Here is a 20,978-nt window from a genome sequence, read left to right as displayed (position 1 = left end):
TTCAGTGAACAAAACTGAAGCTTGTGAGATTAAGAAATGTGCCAGCATTACATAGATAGGATTTGGTAGATCTGTATGTAATTGGCATTTCACCTTCCTTGACCTACAACTTTTTGTGGTTAGCAGGGGACAGCTAGGACACCATTCCCAAGCTCTTCCTCTTACACTCCAGTGCCTAGATCCTTGGTCTGTGTGATTTCTTAATGCCATAATGGTTAGATCATTTTTATAAAGCACTTAAAAATAATATGGTTGGCACTTTGTTACCTGCTTCAGCCTTAAGGTGAACTTGATAACATGGCAGCAAGTTAAGAAGCTTTATATACGCGCCAAGGTAAACAGTAAGGGAAAAGGAGGTAAAACAAAATATAAAAGTATGTAGGTTTCATAAAACTACCTGAAATTCTGAGTTTAAGTATAATAGAAACAGAAATTTATGACTCACTCTCTCATAGGAATAATATCTAAATAACAAATAAATTTAAGCCACTAGAACTGGGTGTTCAAAATCTGTGTTGTAGGAAAGGTAGTTGCTGATTTACTAAAATTTGGGTTTATTAACTCCTGTTATATGGATCTTCCAGTATCTGTCATTTACACCTTTAGTAGTAAAAGGTAAAAAAAAAAAATAGTGTTCCTTAAATTCCTAAGATATTCCATTGCTCTATGACTACGTTACCATCGCACTTTGCTCATGTTTATTATTTATGTATCAACTTGGAAAATAGATATACACACACTGGGAAAAGTGTATGAAAATTTGCAAATGAAGGGAATAAAAATAAATATGTTAATACACTCAAAGTATACTACCAATACAGCCTGGTCTACAGTGATAATGGTTCAATTTCAGCTCAACTTGCACTACCGCCATTTCTGGAAGACAAGAACAATATCTTTTTATAGTCACTGCAAGGTAATTGCCCTAAGTAAAACACTAAATCATAGTAATAGACTATATTATTTCACATGAATAAAAAGTTAGCATTTATGTTATAATAAACAATATAAATTATTAGTTCCAACAATGAATAGAGGTGATAAAAATCGATGGAATTCTAAGATTATTTTTAAAATGGCACTTTGCTTATGTTAAACATTGCAAAGAAAGTTGGAAACTCCTGGCTCTATCCTTGCTCCCATTTTACACAAGAAATGGCTGACCATTAGAACACAATCAGGAAGCTTTAATTAGTTTAGAAATATATTACATTTTCAGGGCACTTGGGTGGCTCAGCAGTTGAGCATCTGCCTTTGGCTGAGGTCGTGATCCCAGGGTTCTGGGGTCAAATCCCCGCATTGTGCTCCCCACAGAGAGCCTGCTTCTCCCTCTGCCATGTATCTGCCTCTCTCTCTGTGTGTTTCTCATGAATAAATAAATAAAATCTTTAAAATATATATATATCACGTTTTCTGAACCAAATTTCTGTCTTCCAGTTTCCTGTATTATCATCCGCTACCACCATTAAACCTCATTCCGATTAAATAGATAGTGATGCCAAAACTGAATGCTTATGATCATTTTCTCACTTCTTACCCCTCCTTCCTGGCCCTAAAGACATGGAGAAAAAGAACCTTGAACCTAAAAGAAGATGTCTGTATCTCACAATCTTTCACCAAGAGATCTGGACATTCCATTGTGAACCCTATAAGAGTGCTACTTGAAATATTCATATTGCTCTTATGTATGAATGGCTGAGCTTCAGGGAAAAATAGAAAGAAGCAACTGTATGATCAGAAATGAAGTGAAAACAGTCCTATGCAATTAAGCATCTACCAGTTTCAGGTGGTCTTGAACTTCAGTTTCATGTCTGCATAGGATCTGAGATCCCTGCCAAAAACCAGAACCCAGAAAGGCCACAGTGTCAGTGACAGGGTAAAATGAGGGGTGGACAGAAATCCACTTCGCAGAGGCAGGCAAAAATTGATTCATAAGACAAATTCAAAGAACCACTATAATACAAACTACAATTTCTAACCACAGGTCAGAATAGATAGAAACCAGTTAACAGTAACAACAAAAAGGATTGTTCCTAGAAGTAGGACTGTTTGCTCTGATATTCTCTATAAAATATCTTGCCACTAAAGACTTCTTGGAAGATGATGCTGTGTAGTTATGCTCTACTCAACAGAGAGGACCCTCACCCTGAAACACTAGAGAAATGAAATTTCAATGTTCTGTAAACCTATTTCCGTTTTCCCATTTCAACAGTTATGCAGTCACCTCACCCAATGAGGTCAGTTATATGCATCCACTCCTTTACTGCACAAATATTTAATGATATCAGATGTGTCAGCTTCCTCTAGCCATGAAGGATAGAGTGATGAAGAAGGTACATACTTTTAGCTATCATAGAGCTTACTCTGTAGCAAAGACACATTGATACATAATGTGTTCAATAAATATATATTAAGTGTGATAAATCTGTTCATAGAATCAACTCCTTTTTGAAAAATTACAGTAAAGAAAAATGGCACATGTGTTTTATTTGAAAGCTTGCCAAAAATCTGTATTTACAAAGAACTAACAAATTGGCTTTGTATAGAAATAACTGTTAGCCTTTTGATTTCATAATATGTAATCACGCAGAATAAAATTGGAAACTTTTACTTGCTTAGCTTACATAGAGAAAAAGTTTCCTTTCAAGAGCACACGTTATATCACCCTTTTGGAATATGATCAGTTAACTTTATAACTAAAACTGAGGTGCCCGTCGAAACAAATGATCCATTCTACTCAAATACGTATTGTGCCCTTGTGAACATTGTTATATGATGGTATAAGCCCCCTGGAGAAAACCATGAGGGTTTCCCACCACCAGCCCCAAAGAAAGAAGTCAATTTGCACATACTAGTTATTCAACGATGACCTATTTGTACAGCATAATTCCCAAGATATTCAACTTACAAATAGGCCCACTTATTGGACCTGCTGGCTGGAGCCAGTCTTTTAAGGAGAGAAATCCTCTGGGGGGTTTATGTAGGAGAGAGGGAGTAGAATCTAATCCCTCATAGCACGCTGGCTGCCTGCCAAAGCACTCCAGAGGAATTCATAAGAGCAAACCCCCGGAAAGCAGCCTCCTCTGGAGAGGTTGTCTGATGACAAAGGGCATCCTGGAAGCTCCACTAGTGCTCTCTATGCTCTTCCTCGCTACTTCCTGGAGACCCTGAGGTGTGGCATGAGCCCCAAGGACCCGTTCTCTGTCTTGACGGCAGCACGCTCTAGTTCAGACACTATGAGAGAGGGAGATGGAACATAGTTTGTCTTTTCCACAGCAATATAAGCAAATGATTTATCTTAATTATTTTTAGATTGCAATATGTTGCCTCATATGTCAAATGTACATTAAAGAGCAATTAGCTTAAATGTCAGCATTAAATGATTCGCTACTTAGCATTCCAGAAACAGAAGACAAAAATAATGAATCCAAGTGTCAATATGCACCAGTCTGAACATTTTCAAGAGCAATACAGTCTTCTCTACTTTGAATATGGAATGAGCCTTTCTGTCTTAAGTTCCATCCAAGAGATAGTAACTACAAAAACAAAATAAAACAAAATTCAAAAGACAGTCAAACCAAGGCCCATAAGCTAAATCTGGCCTGCCACATGCTTTTGCATATGAAGTTTTATTGGAACATAGCCATGCCCATTCATTTACATACTATAAATGCTTTAATGTTTTAATGGCAGAATCAATAGTTGCAACAGAGACCATATGGCCTCCAAAACCTAAAATATTTGCCATCTGGCCCTTTATAGAAAAAGTTTGCTGACCCCTGGTTTATAAAATGTGAATAATTCTACAAGGTGTATCCTTTGCACAGAAGCCCAAGAACTGCACAGAGAGGATTTTGGAGATCTGTGGAGAGTCTCCTTGAGTATCCAGGAGAGCACTGATGACCTACCAACCAAGTTGAGGGGAAAAACCATTAGAAGGATTAAAGGGAACAGTGCTAAGATTTCACACAGAGAAAAAAGTAGATCCTATTCTATTAGCCATACTAGAAAACATCATAATTCCAAGGCATTGGATAATAGAATACTCAGAAGGGTATTGCCTTAGTGGGGGAGGCAGGAGAAATGGACTTTAAAAAATACAATGATTGGGAATAACAACAGACTAGACATTGCAGAAGAAAAGATTATGAACTTGAAGAAAAAGAATTTTGGAACTCTCCCCCCCCAAATCCTATTAAGTGAAAAAGTATCAGTGAACTGTGGGACAACATCAAAAAGCCTAATACATGTTTCATTGGCATCCTTGAAGGAAAAAAGAAAGAAATAAAAAATATGTCAAATATGTCCAAATTAAATAACCAAATATGTCCAGATTTGATTAAAACTATATGTGTTCAAATATGTCCATATTTGATTAAAACTATAAAACCACAGATTCAAAAAGTTCAGTAAACAAAAAACTCAAGAAACACAAAGAACCCTATGCCAAGGTCATCTGTTTTCATCTTTTCTATTTGACATTGAACTAGAGGTTCTAGCCATTGCAATATTAAAAAAAAAAAAAAAAAAAAAAAAAAACAGAAACTAAACACATCCAGATTGGACAGAGAGGACTAAAACTGTCTTTATTTACAAATGATGAAATTGTCTATGTAGGAAATTCACTGGGATCTACAAAAAAGCTACTAGAATTAATAAATGATTTTAGCAAGATTGCAGGATACCAGATCAATACAGAGAAATCAATATTATATCTATAGACTAGTCATGAACAATTGGAAACGGAATTTACCATGAAATACCATTAACAGTAGCATCAAAAATGTGAAATAGCTAAGAATAAATACCTGTGCAACAAAAACCTCAAAACACTGCTGAGAAAAATAAAGAAAATCTAAACAACAGTAGAAACATACTGTTTTATGGGTCAAAAGACTCAATATTAAGATTCAAATAGATTCAACATAATCTCCAATGTGCAACAAATGTTAATGATACCTTGTACTATCTATAAGAGCTCAAATGGATCACAGATCTAAATGTAAAACCTAAAACTAGACAACTCCTATAAGAAACTTAAGAAATATTTATGACCTTAGGCTAGACAAAAATTGTTTAGACACAACACCAAAAAAACCACAACAATAACAACAACAAATTGGCGTAATTTAACCAAATCAATATTAAAATTTTCTGTCTTTGATAGGACCCCTGAGAGAATAAAAAGACAAGCCACAAGTTAGGAAACAAATATTTGCAAAACATACCTCATAAAGAACTTGTATCTAGACTATAGGATGAAATCTCAAAACTCAGCAGGAAAACCAACCAAATAAAAATTGTATAAAGTTTCAACAGACACTTCACCAAAGGTGTACAAATGACAAGCACATAAGTAAAAACTAGTATCATGAATCAATTAAGGAAGTGCATATTAAAACCACAATGACACACTACTTCACACCCCTTAGAATGAGTAAAATTTAAAACACTGACCAGACCAAGTGAAAGTGAGGCTATGGAGCAACCAGAACTTATACACAATTGGTGGAAATAAAAAGTGGTACAACTACTTCAGAAAATATTTCTACAGTTTTCTAAAAAGTTAAATATATGTGACATATGTTCCAGCCATTCTATTCCCTTTTTTAAAGATTTTATTTATTTATTCATGAGAGACACAGAGAGAGAGAGAGAGGCAGGGACACAGGCAGAGGGAGAAGCAGGCTCCATGCAGGGAGCCCGATGTGAGACTCGATCCCGGGACTCCAGGATCACGCCCTGCACTGAAGGCAGACACTCAACCACTATAAGCCACCCAGGTGTCCCCAGCCATTCTATTCCTAAGTGTTTACCCTAGAGAACCAAATTCACATTCAAACCTGTGCATGGATGTTTAAAAATAAAATTAATAGACTTAATATTTTAGAGCAGGTTCAGGCTTGGGTTTAGGTATTGAGTAGCTTATAATAATTGTACCTCACCTCAATAAAGCTGCTCTAAAAAAAAAAGGATATATGAAGATCTACATCCCCAGAATGAAATCATCTTAGAGCCAAGCCAAGGTCAATCCTAATAAATCTTTATTGAGCTTTTAGTTTTTTCAAGGCAGTTTTACATACATTATCACGTTTAATCATCATAACTCATCATAGGAGATAGATCCTGTTGTCCTTATCTGATAGATCAGAAAACAAAGCTCAGAATGGTGCAGTAACTTCCTCATTGTCATTGAGACGTGTGGTAGGAATTTGGTTTTGAACTCAAAAGCCAAAGATATTCTCTCAGTACATCTTACCTCACCAACAATTCTCTTTTAACAAATAATTATTAAATAATACTAACTTACTACATATTCTGAAATGTACTAGCCTTTTTCACCTGATAGAAGGCAAGTTCAAATTTCAACATTTATAACTCACACATACTTCTTAAAAATTTATCATGGTATAAAAGTCTTCCATGTTAGAAAGAAATTTGTTAATAATTATAGCTATTTAGAAAAGGAATGGCTTTCTTATGGATCAAAAAGTTGGTTTTCTTTGCCAATAAGAATCTAAGTAATAGAACACAACTGGATATCCATACCCAAAAGGGGTGAGGAAGTTGGACCCCTACCTCACATCATACATAAAAATTAACTCAAAATAGATAAAATCTAAATATAAAAACTAAAACTATAAAAAATCTTAAATCACATAGTAAATATTCATAACCTTGGATTTGGCAATGGATCTTAGATACGCTGATTCAAACCTGCCTCATAGAAATCCTTATTACAATCTAAAGTTCCTACATGTGGCAAGATGCTAGAAAGAAATTTGCTGACGTTTATAGGTATTGGAAAAGGAATGGGGTCTCATGAAGCAAAAAGTTTATTTTCTTCCCCTATAAAATACTTCTCCTGTATAAGAAAGTAGTAAAACCATTCAGAACTTTGTACTATATTCCATGGCCGTCAAGTCACTAGACATTTCAAATTAGAGGACTAATACCATTCCTTTCTACTTTCCTTTTCTCCGTTTCATTCTGTCACGTTAGTTGTGGGAAAACAAACTATTGAAATTTGGAGCCAAGAAAGTACTTACTTCCAAATTATAGGAAGTTTGCAAACTATTCAATGTGTTTGTGCATTTTATTTAAAGAAATGAAATTTTCTAAATACTCAATTAGCCTTGCCATATTGTCTAGCCTTATGGATCTCCAAACATTTCATTAGTTATAATTTTATAACGGAAGAAAAATTGTTTTGTTTCTTCATTTCACAAGGAAAAAGGAAAAAAAAAAGAAAGAATGAAAACAAAATCTTTAACTCCTTCAGAGTTCTTTACTTACATAAATAAAAAATCTCTTGAAAAGACCCTTCTTTCTCATGAAGTTCTATGGTTATAACCTCTGCCCAGACCCAGCAATGAGTTGCTTATGTTAGCACAAACTCCCGGAATACAAGGCCTCTGACTGCTTTGGATAGAAATCTAAACCCTAGAAAATATTCCATGGGAATTTTCATCAACTCACAGATTAAATCAAAGATATTGAGTAGAATCCTCAACCTCTTTCACTTACTTCTAGTTTATTCCAAAATTGTGTCTGTTAATCCTAAACAATCTCACTGGGCGTGGCTATTTCTGGAAACAACAACATTTCAGTCCCCTGTTACATTCTCAACAGCACCAAAAATGCTATGCTGTATTGTTCACAATAAATACAGGATACATTTCTATTAAGCAAATGTGTGAGCGCAAAAACTAGTTTATATGTTTTATGTCACATAGAGATAGACACAGAGCTGTCATGGTAAAGGTGTAGTTCTGGAGCTCGAGATGGATTCCGAGGTAGACATACAGAGGCTAAACTGACAGATGCTACAGATCCAGATTAGGATTTATATATGTTTCTTAAATTGGAAAGCAATTTAGAGATCTCAAAGTCAGACTTCCATCAAATATAGGAATTCCTTCTTCAGTATCCCCAACCTTGGCCTGAACACTTGTTATTTCAAAACCACTATTTCTTTTTGAGACAACTGAAATTTATAGAGTGTTAATTATCATCAGTAGGTTGAAATCTGCTTCATATTTTCTACCCATTGGCCTTATATCAATCACCTGAAGCAAAAAAATGTCTATCCTTTTATGGGTGAGGGAAGGAAGAGACAGTCGAGTGGAAAGAAAAGCTGTTAAAAAAAAAAAAAAAAAGGCACGCTGTGCAGTGAAATAACCACTGGGTAAACTAGTGATGAATAGGTTATGAACTAATATGAGGAGGTGCTTTCTGAGAATAATGACAAGAAGGACACGCTTCATTAAGCCGGATGTGCCGCTTCCCAGGCTAAGGATCTCATCTATAAAATAAAATGATTTAACTAGCCAAGGGTTATAAGCACAAATGTTTTCAAGAGGCAGAGAGGAAACATCAATGAGCAAAAGGTAATGGGAAGATCTGGGGACAGTGTTGAACTGTAAACTGCTGCCTTCTAATGACATTCGTACTGTGAACCCTAACGTACATCCACACCTTTTAGTCTGTCATTCTTTGGGTTGTACTTTATGACATTTCAACTCACCCATCAGGTTTCTTTCACCTATAACATCTACAGCTGTATGGCCAACCGACCCCTCACCCTACTGGTCTCCTCTGACCATCCTGCTGTTCGCGGTTCACCTGCACCTGCATTGGCTTTCCGAGATGTGTGCGTTACCCATCTGTACGTGATACATTCTTTTCACGTTGGTACCCTTCAGCACTCTGGCTCACTTCTTATGGCATGTTTCCATCTTCTAAAGGTTTTGCTCTCATCATGATATAGAAAAACAGGAATGTCTGCCTTTTGACAAGGAGTTTCAGGAAGGTTCCATTTACCCCAAGGTTTAAAGTCAGAATGATGACATTCTCTGCATTCCTCATGACAGAGGGTAGGATGAATTTGGGGAGGGGGGCAGGGTTATAGTTTTTAGTGTCCTATAAACCCTATCATGTTTGTAGTTTTCCAGTTATGTTTATTCTTCCCCCACTGGTATCAAATTAAAAAAAAAAAAAAAACAGACATATAAAATTATCCTACTGGTCTCAAATCTGTGATTGGTATTTAAATGTCTGCCAAGGTGATTGTGACTGTGCGTGTATTTATTTGTTAAAAATAGTTGTGGAGTGCAGTAAACAGCACTGGACTTTAGGGAATTAAAAGATAAAAGGTCCTTCTCTGCCCCTTGGCAGATTGATCTTTTGCAAGAGATTTAATTTATTGGACCCTAGTCCCTAATCCATAAAATAGAAGACTGATGTACATCTGCTTAATTCATAGAATTGCCATGAGAATACAAATTGAGATATTGTCCTTACTATGTAAAATATAAGGAATTCTATATTACAACCTGTAATTAAAATTAATATATTTGACCTCTGTTTCTGAGATGTAGTAGGTTGTGAGGGGCCAACGCTTCTGTGCTGCCAAAGAAGAAAAAGAAAGATATATTTAAAATAATAGGTTTGAAAAGTCATCAGAAAGCTGTGGAAAGAACAAAGAGTAAACCAACTAAAGTTTCAGGGTGACAGAAATATTATAAGGCTATCTGATGATAATCAGGCATTTGCTGGCTCTAGCCTGAGTATAGCCTAGTATAGCCTGATCAGAGATGTTTCGCAGGGAAAAGAGAAACCAGAAAAGTGGTTTAGCAGTTGTATAGTGCTTAGAGGACAACACGGAAACTCCAAAGAACTGCAAATACATTGCTGTTTGACCTCACGGGCCATTAGCTGAGTTCTGAGATTTGGTAGGAGGTTGTAGTGCCAGGGCTTAAACTCCTAAAGGCAGGGCGAGATTACCTGAGGTTTCACAGAGCTTAGAAAACACACATGCCAGGGAAGAAGTCTGCCTCAAGCACATAATCAGGTTTTTGCCATTTCTCAAAGTTGCCTGGGAAAGGTGGCTTGAGAGCTGGACTGAAAACTTTTCAAAGGACAGAGCTGGATCTCCTGCAGTCTTTTAAGAAAAGACTGAAGAGAAGGATAATTAATAGTCTTTCAATCAAAATATCATAGAACTACATCCAAGGAATAGGAGCAAGCAACATGTCACTAATCTTTGCTAACACTGCAACCTATTCAGCCCTAGCCCAATGCAATCTCTGATTGGATAGAGGTGATCCTCTCCTTATTCTGTATCTGTCTGCTCCCACTATTGTAGAAGACAAAGCCATGTGGGCCTTCTATGAGTCTTTTAATTATAATTTACAGCATAAAATAAAAAATTACTCAGCATGCAGGAGCCAAGAAAATATGACCAATAATTAAGAGGGAAAAAATAAACCAATAGATGTAGACCCAGAGATGATTTCAATCTTGGAGTTGGCAAATACTTTTACAACCTGTTTCTTTAAAAAAAAAAAAAAAAAAGACTTTATTTATTTATTCATGAGAGACACAGAGAGGCCAAGACACAGGCAGAGAAGCAGGATCCCTGAGGGGAACTCGATGTAGTACTGGATCCCAGGACCCTCCGATCACACCTTGAACTGAAGACAGACCCTCAACCATTGAGCCACCCAGGCTTCCCAGCAAATACTTTTAAATAACTATAACAAAGTATACTTTTTAAAGGCAAACATGTATACAATAGAAGTGCATAGACACAGTCATCAAAAAGCAAGTACATTAATGTCCCATGGCAGCACTATCCCTAATCATTAAAACTGGGAACCACCCACAAAACAGTTGAATGGATTAAAAAGTTGTGATGTTCACTCAATAAAATACACGGCAAAAATGAAAATAAACAATCTAAGTCTACTCATAATAATATAAATAAATCTAACAAATACAATGTCAACCAAAGAAGCCAGGCCCAAAAGAATACATTGTCTGTGATTCGATTTATACAAAGTTAGGAGAAATAAAAAATAATCTGTAACTGCAAAAATAAGGAATAGTGGTTACCCTAGGAGTGGGAGAAGTGTCTGGGAAGAAACATAAACAGAGCTTCCAGATGCTGGTAATGTTGTGTCCTGATGTGGAGGCTGGATACCATAGTGAGGATTGTGACCATTCATCAAGCTGCATCCATTCAGAATATGGGCACTTTTGTCTGTGGACTACAATAAAGAGTTTTCAAAAACTAAACAACACATAAGTAAATTGACTTTCATTCTACAAAAAAAAAAAAAAAAAAAAAAAAATCCCAAACTGAGTATATGTAGACAACAACCTAATTACCCAGAGAATTGACTTACAACCTCACTATTCCATGGGGGGAAAATAGTTCATGACGAACAACTTTTTCCAAAGGCAGTATCTGAGGTTTTTATCTACCAAAGTCAACCATTTCTCCAAACCACAGTGTCATGCCTTGCTCTTAGTTCTTCCTTACTTGACAAAAATCTCTCACAATTCTCCCTTTCCCAAAGATGTGTTCTTCTGCTGGGTATCCCTATTATCTAGTAAGACACTCCTTTAAACCTCTGAGAATTCTAAAGGAAATCCCGGCCCGTGGCCAAATTTGTTGGAGAATTGTCTAGAAGGCAAATGGCAACACAGAGATGAGTTTTTCTCCAAAGCATTTCAACTTAGTCATTTTTGCCTGGCACTGTAATCCTCACCTTAAAGCCTCTAACCGAAAATCATCCATTGTAACACCATGAAAGGATTCTGTTATCTCCCCTTGTAGTTGGCTTGATCTGGATCTGCGAGAACTTGTTGACACCCTGTCAGAATTGCTCCTCTCAGGGATGTATCACCTTTCACAGAGTCAAAACTTACTTATTCACTTCTATTATAACAATAAAGCTAGACCAGAAGTGCTTGCAAACTCAAAAGATATTCACACACACACACAAAAATGTGAGAGTCATAGCTGCCCTATAGATAACACCACGTGCTTGTTTTTCCAGAAAATGCTTTACATGTTTCAAAGAACCACCGTGTATCTTTATTTGGAAAAAATGTGCTTCCCCAAAAACAGACACACAAGGATATTCTCAGACTTAATGAGTATATGAGCTATTTTTCATTACGCTGCTCTAAAAACCATACTTCTTCAGTTGGTAACATTCTAGGGCAAGATGCTAGAGCAAAATGTAAATAAATGTAAAGGACGACTAGATTGCTTTATGTATTGTGGAATCTGTATTCTATTAACAGGGTCACTGCCAGGCGTTGTGTAATTAAAACTCTATTGACCCATCTCTTTTTCCTCCAAAGCCGAAGAAGATTATTTAGTAGGTCATAAATTTAAAGGTCATCAGATCTGAGACTGTACAAATGAGCATAGTGCAGCCAGAAATTCCCTCAAAACAAGCATTGCTGTGATGAGATCAGAAGCATACAAGCAAGAACAAGTACTGAGGACTTGTTTCATATTTATAGTTTCATCATTAAAAAAAATACATTTTTTACATCCAGATTCAAGTTTGTGCTAAAGTAGTTTAAAGACCCTGTCTATGAATATGTAAATATAATTAACAAACACAAAGCGTCCATCACTGTGTAATCTGTGTTGCTTCCCCCGCCCCCCGCCCCCAATCACAAAAACCATCTTGGGAACTAACTGCCAAAATCATAGTTCTTCATTGTAGCTGCTACAGGGATAAATCTGTGGAAAATACATTCCTTAATCTGCCTCCCATTAGCAGGATCATTAGCAGATTTTATAAACAGCAGTCATGAGCTTGTTTACCAATTCCTTTTCTGCCTTCTGTATGTAAAAAGATCACTTATCTGTGTCCCCAATCTTAAGGTTTTCAAATGTCAAGCCTCATTTGAAAGAAAAGACACACACTGTAAAATCTTATGTTTCAAAAGTTTGATTTTCCCTTGAGCCAAAACATAATGCCTATGGACCGTGGAGCAGTCTTTAATATTTGACACTTCATAGAATTAAGGAGGGTGCAAATGGCAAGAGTTAGATAATATGTTGAATGTTTGTGAGTTATCTTTTTAACATTAGCAAAACAAGTTGGACAACCTCCAGAAAAATGTCCGTTGGCAACAAGTCCAAGCATAAAGGAAGTATTTGTGCTCCCTAGCAGGGAAAACAGTCACTTCACCCTAAGAGATAAAGTTCCTTCTAGGTCTCTAGGTTTCAGTACATCTCAGTTGATCACAACTTAGAAGGCACTTGCTTTATAGGTCCACCATGGAGTTCGCGTTAGGCTCCTCTATACATTCTAAAATACAATAAAATGTAACCTTGATTTACCATCCAGAAACTCATCTTGGAAAATTCAAGACAAATTATAGATACATTTTTTTAAAATTTTCAGACTAACATAAATTGTCTTTTCTCTCTGGAATATATTCACTTGGGCTTATAAAGTATATTAAAAATGTAGTATTTTAAAACCCTTGTCATTGCCTGACCTCTTTGCAAGGAATTGTTATTTTATGCAATTGTCAGTGTCGTAACAAAAGTTAATTGTAAACAAATTAAAGATAGGGTGAACATTTTGAATTTCAGACAATGGGACAATTCATATAGCTACTTTAAAGTGAGTTCCCAACTTGAAATGGATTGTGAGGTTTTTGTTGTTATTGTTGTTTGAAGTAACAGGAATACAAAGTTCATGTTTAATGTTACAGTTAATGATTGAGTTTTGACCCTGCCAAATAAAATTCTTTTTTCTCTCTCTCCTTCTCTCTCTCTTTTCTGGTATTCAAGTTTTCTTTGGTCTTCAACTTTGAAGTAGTTGCTTTATAAAATCAAGTAAAAATGCACAATGCCTCCATTAAGTATTGAACCTCCTTCTGACAGATCTCTTTTGTTCTATGTAGGACAATCCATTCTTATTACTCATTAATTCTAATAAACTTATACAGGTAGCTGGCCTTCTCAAAGGACTTGCTTTAAAAATATAACAAAACCCGTGTCTACACATATCAAATGAAGACGAGAGTTAAGCTACCTTTTTTGAACTCAATTAATGTGGGCGGCCGGCCTCAATTATTTAGAGGAAGAAAAAAAATATTTTCTTCAATAGGCGGTAAATTTTGGCTTGAGTTATCCAGATTAGGAGTCAGGAGACTACAATGCACAGGCCAAACAAGGCCCACTACCTGTTTCTTATAAATAAAGTTTTGTTGGAACATAGCATATTCATTTACTGACTTATTGTTTAAGGCTGCTTTTCTGCTACAGTAGCATAGCTGAGTAGTTGCAACAGAGATCAAACGGCTCACAAAACCTAAAATACTCACTATTTGGACTTCTGCAGAAAAAAATGTGCTGATTCCTGAGCCAGATAAATATCTCAAGTCTTCGCTTCATTTTTGCCTCCATGGTATTAGCCGAAAACATAGGAAAATAATCCTTTGGGCAGCTGAAACTAGCATTATGTTTTTTTGTTGAACTTCTATAAATATTTTAAAGAAGATTCAGAAGCAAATCATTTCAATCAGGACTTATTTTAATATGCAATTATGTTTGTTGGACTCTAGTTTTGCTATAGCCTCAAAGGGCATATGAAGACACTGTCCCTGTAAATTGCGTCTTATCCAGTTAAAGGCATTTGTTGGTTTGATATGTGTGGTTTTCTCTTTAATTGCTGCAGGGATTTGGATTGCAGGTGAATTAAAATTTAAAATTCTGATCATTTTGCAAACTTGTCATTATGCATGCTATAGGCAAGTTAGTAGATTTAGTTATGCCAATGATTGCGAAAAGATACATTATTGCTGCATTATAATGCATAAACAGGTTTTATGTTCTTCTGCATAATATTAGAAACTCAAATTTATGGAGTCACAAAGCTGTGATCATCATCCAGTTTTTAAATAAGGAAGCAATTGGTGATTTATATCACACATAAAGAAGTTTCCTTGTCAAGGTGCTTGCTGATCCATGGCATATAATTTGGATAAATGAAACAAAACTTTGATGGGATCATTAGGAATTATTTGCATTTATGTTTTTTTTAGAAGTGTTTTTTTGTTGTTGTTAATCTCAGGTGACACCTATTCTCTCTCAACAAATCTTAGTTGTTCAGAAAATCCTTTTGAATAGTTTTATATCAAAACTTTCAAAATTAAAATATGTATATGAAGATATAGGTATTGTGTATCAACAACAGTTAGCATTTTAATAAGTTAACACACCAGAAGTTATGAGTCTCCTAATGAAAACCAATTTATCCATGAAGAAGTCTACCTAAAATAAAAATAATCATAATTAAAATAATAATAATAATATTGAACTTTTTTTTTAAGATTTTATTTATTCATGAGAGACACAGAGAGAGAGAGGCAGAGACACAGGCAGAGGGAGAAGCAGGCTCCATGCTGGGAGCCTGACGTGGGACTCGATCCTGGGTCTCCAGAATTACACCCTGGGCTAAAGGCGGCACTAAACCACTGAGCCACCCAGGCTGCCCAATAACATTGAACTTTGGTCTGATCTAACCTCTAGATACAAATACCAATTTACAAAAAAATACAGAGAGCAAAGAAACGTGTTAGATGTGATTTAACTATGAGGTGACAACTTCCAAAATCTAGATTGGGAGAAACTGTGAGGTGAACTGGAACCTACAGATTAATAAAGTCTTAAACATATTAGGTGATTGCATGTGTTTATTTTTTTGGGGTCCTGGCTCAAACAATTAAAAATCTGCTTATGACATTTAAAAGATAATTACAAATTTGAGCCCTGGTTAGAGATACAGTGAAACAATCCCTGTTAATTTTTAAGAGTTAGAAGTCTACTGTAGTTAGGTTTGTTTGTTTAAAGAATTTTCATCTGTAGGGGACACAGGCTAAAGTTTTGAGATAAAAAGATAAAATGTTTAGGATTTGCTTTAAAACAATAAAGGGAGAAAAATTAATTAAAAGTAAACAATTTAAAAAATAATAAGAGAAAGTGTAAGAAGCAAGATTGTGATGAGGTCATGAATGTTGACACTGGATGAGAAGTACATTGGGGTTACTGTGCTGAGTCTGCTTTTGTAGATATTTAAAATTTCCATAATAAAAAAGTTAAAAATATACATGGGTTACCACATAAAATAAGATGCCACTTTTCAACTAGTTTTACTAATGATTAACGATAAATAAAAGTAACAGACATAAGTAATTTATTTGGATATAGAATTAGTTCTGGTGCTAGCTTAAAAAGAATTCACTATCTGGTTAGCAGTAATAAACAGTTATTTAAAAAAAAAACACCTATTTAGGTTTATTTATTTTTATTTTTTTTCCTATTTAGGTTTATTTAATAAAGTTTGAGACAAATAGGTTTTGTGTTTATCTGCTCATTTCCAATATGATTTGTATTTTGTTCATAAAATAAAATCCTTCACATACTTCTCATAACTTTTGGACTTCTCTACTGGTCTTCTTAGTCCTGATTGTTATTTAAGTTTCAAACGTTTTTCTAGGGAAAAAAAATCCATACAAGTTAATGCAAGTGAAAATCTAAAGTTTTCTGGGTCAGAGTAATAAGCAGCAGAGTAGCATCTGCTGCCCTCGAGCACCTCTGACACCAGCTGAGACCTGGCCCTGAGGATCTCTCACCTGGGCCTAGAAGTGGGTCTTCCCTGGGAAGTGGGAGTGGACTCCCTCCACCCTAAACCATCCTCTACAGAGCCAGTGGAGTGATGGGGACTTCTCCTTTCATTGTCTCCCCATGACTCTGCCCACAACCACTCATTCTCATCTGTCCCCACCCTCCTCCCAGACTCTGTGTTGTATATCCTCACCTCCCCCTAGCCTGCCTCAGACTCACCATGCTGTTTCTCACCTCTCTGAAGGCCCAGGTCATTCTCTTCCCCTGGAATCAATACACACACCCATACCCACACTGCAAGCACAGAACATCTGCTTTACAAACACATAGTAATCCTTTATGACTTAGTTCAGAAATAGCATTCTCTGGTCCAGGGATCCTTTACTGTCATCCATACACCATCAGTTCCTACTTTGTTGATATATCACACAGAATAGCAATTTATTCGTTAAATGTCAGCCTGCTATTTTATGAAATTCTTTACTTCCAGCCACTCTATTTACCTTTATCTCTTTAGCCTCCAGCCCAGCATAGGGGTGCACAATAAACCTTCAGCAAGAGTTTGTTGAATGAATAAATGAATAATTTGAATGCTGTAGCTTATCTAGAGAATCTCTGGCTAATACCTTCTGTAATAGTCAATCAATTATTTAATAAATGTTTGCTTAGCATTTTGTGTAAGACACGACGCCAGGTGTCGTCATGGATTACAAAGCTGAATGAGGTATGGTACGGTCCCTGTGCTTTGGGAGGGAAGATGCTAATGCACACGTCGCTGTCTTCAAAATACAAAAACACAAAACCCTACAGGTTTCATAAAAAAACTGAGTGAATTTTTGTGCAAATGAGACAAGGCATAAGGAAGAGTTGCCAAACTTTTTAATGAGATGGAAAGAATTTAATCAAACAAATTGTTCAAAAGCTATTGAATAACATTCATGTCTTTGAATGAACCTTTTGCTAATTTTTGTGACCCTTTCAGCTCATGTTTGAAATGTCTTTCTTATAGCTTAGAAATATAAAGCTGCAGGGGTGCCTGGGTGGTTCAGTGAGTTAAGCATCTGACTTGATTCAGCTCAGGTCATGATTTCAGGGTCCTGAGACTGAGCCCCACATCAGGCTCCACCCTCAGCGGGGAGTCTGCCTGGGCTTCTCTCTCTTCCTCTCCCTCTGCCTGTCCCCCTCTGCACGATCTTGCATGCTCTCTCTCTCTAAAATAAATAATTTATAAATAATAAATAAATAATAAATATATATATTTCTTTAAAAAAAAAAGAAATATAAAGCTGCAGAAATACTAAAGAAATACTTATAATCCAGATCCTTATTTTATAAAGAAAAGGGCAAAACTAGATCTTGGGGCTTCTTTCTTCCCCTCTATAACTCTTAACATAGTGATAAACTGCCTCAGATTTTAAAACTTAATTCTACATATATTGCTATGTGATTTGTGGCAATTGTAGACACAGACCCTAAAATGTGAGGAAAAAAAATGAAAGCAACATTTTGCTGGTATCTGGGCTATGTGGAATTATTGTCAACTCATTTCAAAAGTTGCTTTTCCTTATTGCTTTCTTTTAAATATTACTTATAGATAAAAATTAAAATGAATATGAAAATATATGTGACTTAACTCTGGCAATAAAATAACTTCAAAATTATTTGAAGTATAGATATTATATAATATTTTCTTTCTTTCCCTATAGACTTTTTTTAAGATTTTATTTATTTATTCATGAGGGGCACAGAGAGAGAGAGAGAGGCAGAGACACAGGCAGAGGGAGAAACAGGCTCCATGCAGGGAGCCCGATGCGGGACTTGATCCCAGGACTGCGGGATCACACCCTGGGCCAAAGGCAGACGCTAAACCACTGAGCCACCCAGGGATCCCTCCTTATAGACTTCTAAGCATTTGGCAAATTACAAATTTGTATCAACAGAAAATAATGTATGATTTTATACCATACAATTAGGTATAGTTTGTATTGGTAAATGAAACTGATATAAACAGTTCTTTCAATCATTCAAAGATATTATTTAGTGCCTTTCATGTCTAAGGCATAGTGGTATATAACAAAATAATCTTTTTATACTTTTAATAACTTAGAAGGTAGCCTCCTTCTGCCTGTTATATTTAGGAGTTACATTTCATATTTGAAAATAACATTCTTGGGGCACCTGTGTGGCTCAGTCAATTAAGTGTTCAACTCTTGGTTTCAGCTCAGGTTATGGATCTTAGGGTCATGAGATCGAGCCCCAAGTTGGACTCTGCACTCAGCACGATCTCAAGGCTGCTTGAGGTTCTGTCTCTCCCTCTCGCTCCCCTACTCCCCCTCAAAATAAATAAATAAATCTTTAAAAAAATAACATTCTCTATCCAGGCTTTATAAATTCATTCTACTTTGTTCACATAAGAGTCTTCTTCTATGACTAGCATTTGGCAAAACTAACCATTATATCTGTCCCATTGTGCATTATGCCAAACAGCTAGTTGGAGAAAAGATCTGATGTCACCTTAATGGAACATTTGGGACTCAAAAATCCCCATTTATCTTTCTGCAAATGGTTAGACTTACCAAGTGATCTTCTAATGAAAACTGGAGAGAAAAATATATCCCCAACTTATTGTAAATCACAACTCAAACCCAAACTTTGTGATGCAATCCTCAAACTCTGCTTTATTCCTATTCAAACTATTATTTCAAAATTAGAAAAGATATTTAAAAACTTCTCTTAAGTTTGTAGCTTGAGTCACATCCAACCTCGAGCATCATTTGTAAATCACACCCTGAAATGATATGAGAACCACAAGACAAAACAAATCTGATAGCCTTCTTTCTTTGGCTTTTGAACCAAGTGGTGACTATCTGCAGGGTAAATACAAAAGTACCAAAGCCATGATGTATTAGAGGTGTAGAGAGGGTAAATGTTGAAAAAAAGATAATGGTCAAGTGGAAACTTGACAGGTGGTGACTCATCACCTAACTGATGTAAAAAATCATCTGTCACAGTCTTGAAAGTATTTCTAATATCTGTTGCTTAGTGTGTTCCCTTTCAGAGAAAACTGGAAGTAAATATTACAATAGATTTTGTCTATAATTGGTGCTGCCAACATTCAACTCTATAAATTTATAAAATTTCAAATATAAATTTGGGGATTAATATAGTCACCAACCTTTCAAGCTTTTGTCCGGTAAGAACATTGTTTTAAAAGAAAAGAAAAGGAGCACCTGGGTGGCTCAGTTGGTTGGGCATCTGCCTTTGGCTCAGGTCACAATCCCAGGGTCCTGGGATCAAGCCCCACACTGGGCTCCTGACTTGGCGGAGAGACTGCTTCTCCTTCTTCCTCTCCCTGCCACTCCCGCTGCTTATGCTCTCTCTCTCTCAAATAAATAAAACCTTAAAAAAAAAATCAAGGCACCTGGGTGGCTCAGTCAGTTAAACATCTGACTTTTGATTTCAGCTCAGGTCATGATCTCAGGATCATGGATCATCAGTGTGGAGTCAGGCTCCACACTAGGAATGGACCCTCCTTAAGATTCTATTTCTCCCTCTCCCCTACTTCCCTGTGCATGCATGCACACACTCTCCCTCTCTAAAAAAAGAAAACCATTAGAACAGTGACCATATTTCAAAAGAATGTTCTAACACCAAAATAGTGGGAAGGGCACAATATCAGAATTAAGAACAATATTTCAAAAAAAATGATAACCTTATTAACATTCACCATATCATACTAATTCTTCTCACTTCAGAATGAATTGATGAAGTCTTTAGCTCATTTAGTAATTAGGAACCACTAGAGGAAGTGAAGGAAGACCAAATAATTTTGGGAAAACTTAGTAAAAATATGGGCAAAGAATATCTTACTTTTGAAAAGACTTATTCCCTAGAACTAAGAGTTAGTTTCTTGGGCAGCCCGGGTGGCTCAGCAGTTTGGTGCTGCCTTCAGCCCAGGGCCTGATCTTGGAGACCCAGGATCAAGTCCCACGTCAAGCTCCCTGCATGGAGCCTGCTTCTCCCTCTGCCTGTGTCTCTGCCCCTCTCTCAATATCTCTCTCTCTCTCTGTCTCTCATGAATAAATAAATAAAATCTATATATAAAAAAAGGTTAGTTTCTTATTTACAAGTCTCCCTCATTGCTCCAGGCTAGGTAGCTAACACAGCCAACTCACTGGGCTCTCATAAAACACTCACACTTAGCTTAACGTTTTAAAGACTTGCAGAAATTTCTGAGCATATTGTAGTATTTATTTTAGAATGTTGCTCATATTATTGGCAAATAACAAAACAGGACCTAACATCTTGGAGCTTAACTCTGTAGCCTTCTTTGAAAGGCTCCTCATAAAGACTTTTAAAATGGCCTTCCTAAGATATATTCAGGAAGAAAAGTGCTAGCACTATGTAATACTTGATTCCAGAACATCAGTGATCCTGTTCTCAGGTGAACCCAGTCTACCTACAGTTGATATTCTTTCAACACCTACAATGTCACGTGACAGCAGGTACCAGGTCCTAGGAACTGACA

General features: G+C 36.2%; 1 long non-coding RNA gene across 1 annotated transcript; it reads right to left on the bottom strand.

Moving 5' to 3' along the window:
• Positions 1-2,461: 2,461 nt before the first annotated feature.
• On the bottom strand, positions 2,462-10,967 carry LOC140605483 (uncharacterized). The gene is made up of 2 exons (XR_012008129.1): positions 10,897-10,967; positions 2,462-3,234 (listed from the first exon to the last, which is right to left on the bottom strand). It is a non-coding gene; the product is annotated as an uncharacterized lncRNA (long non-coding RNA).
• Positions 10,968-20,978: the final 10,011 nt, after the last annotated feature.

Source organism: Canis lupus, chromosome 15, assembly GCF_048164855.1.
Source record: "Canis lupus baileyi chromosome 15, mCanLup2.hap1, whole genome shotgun sequence".
In the NCBI taxonomy this organism is placed as follows: domain Eukaryota; kingdom Metazoa; phylum Chordata; class Mammalia; order Carnivora; family Canidae; genus Canis; species Canis lupus.
Note: the sequence above shows the minus strand (reverse complement) of the source record. Positions and strands in the feature narration are given on the sequence as shown.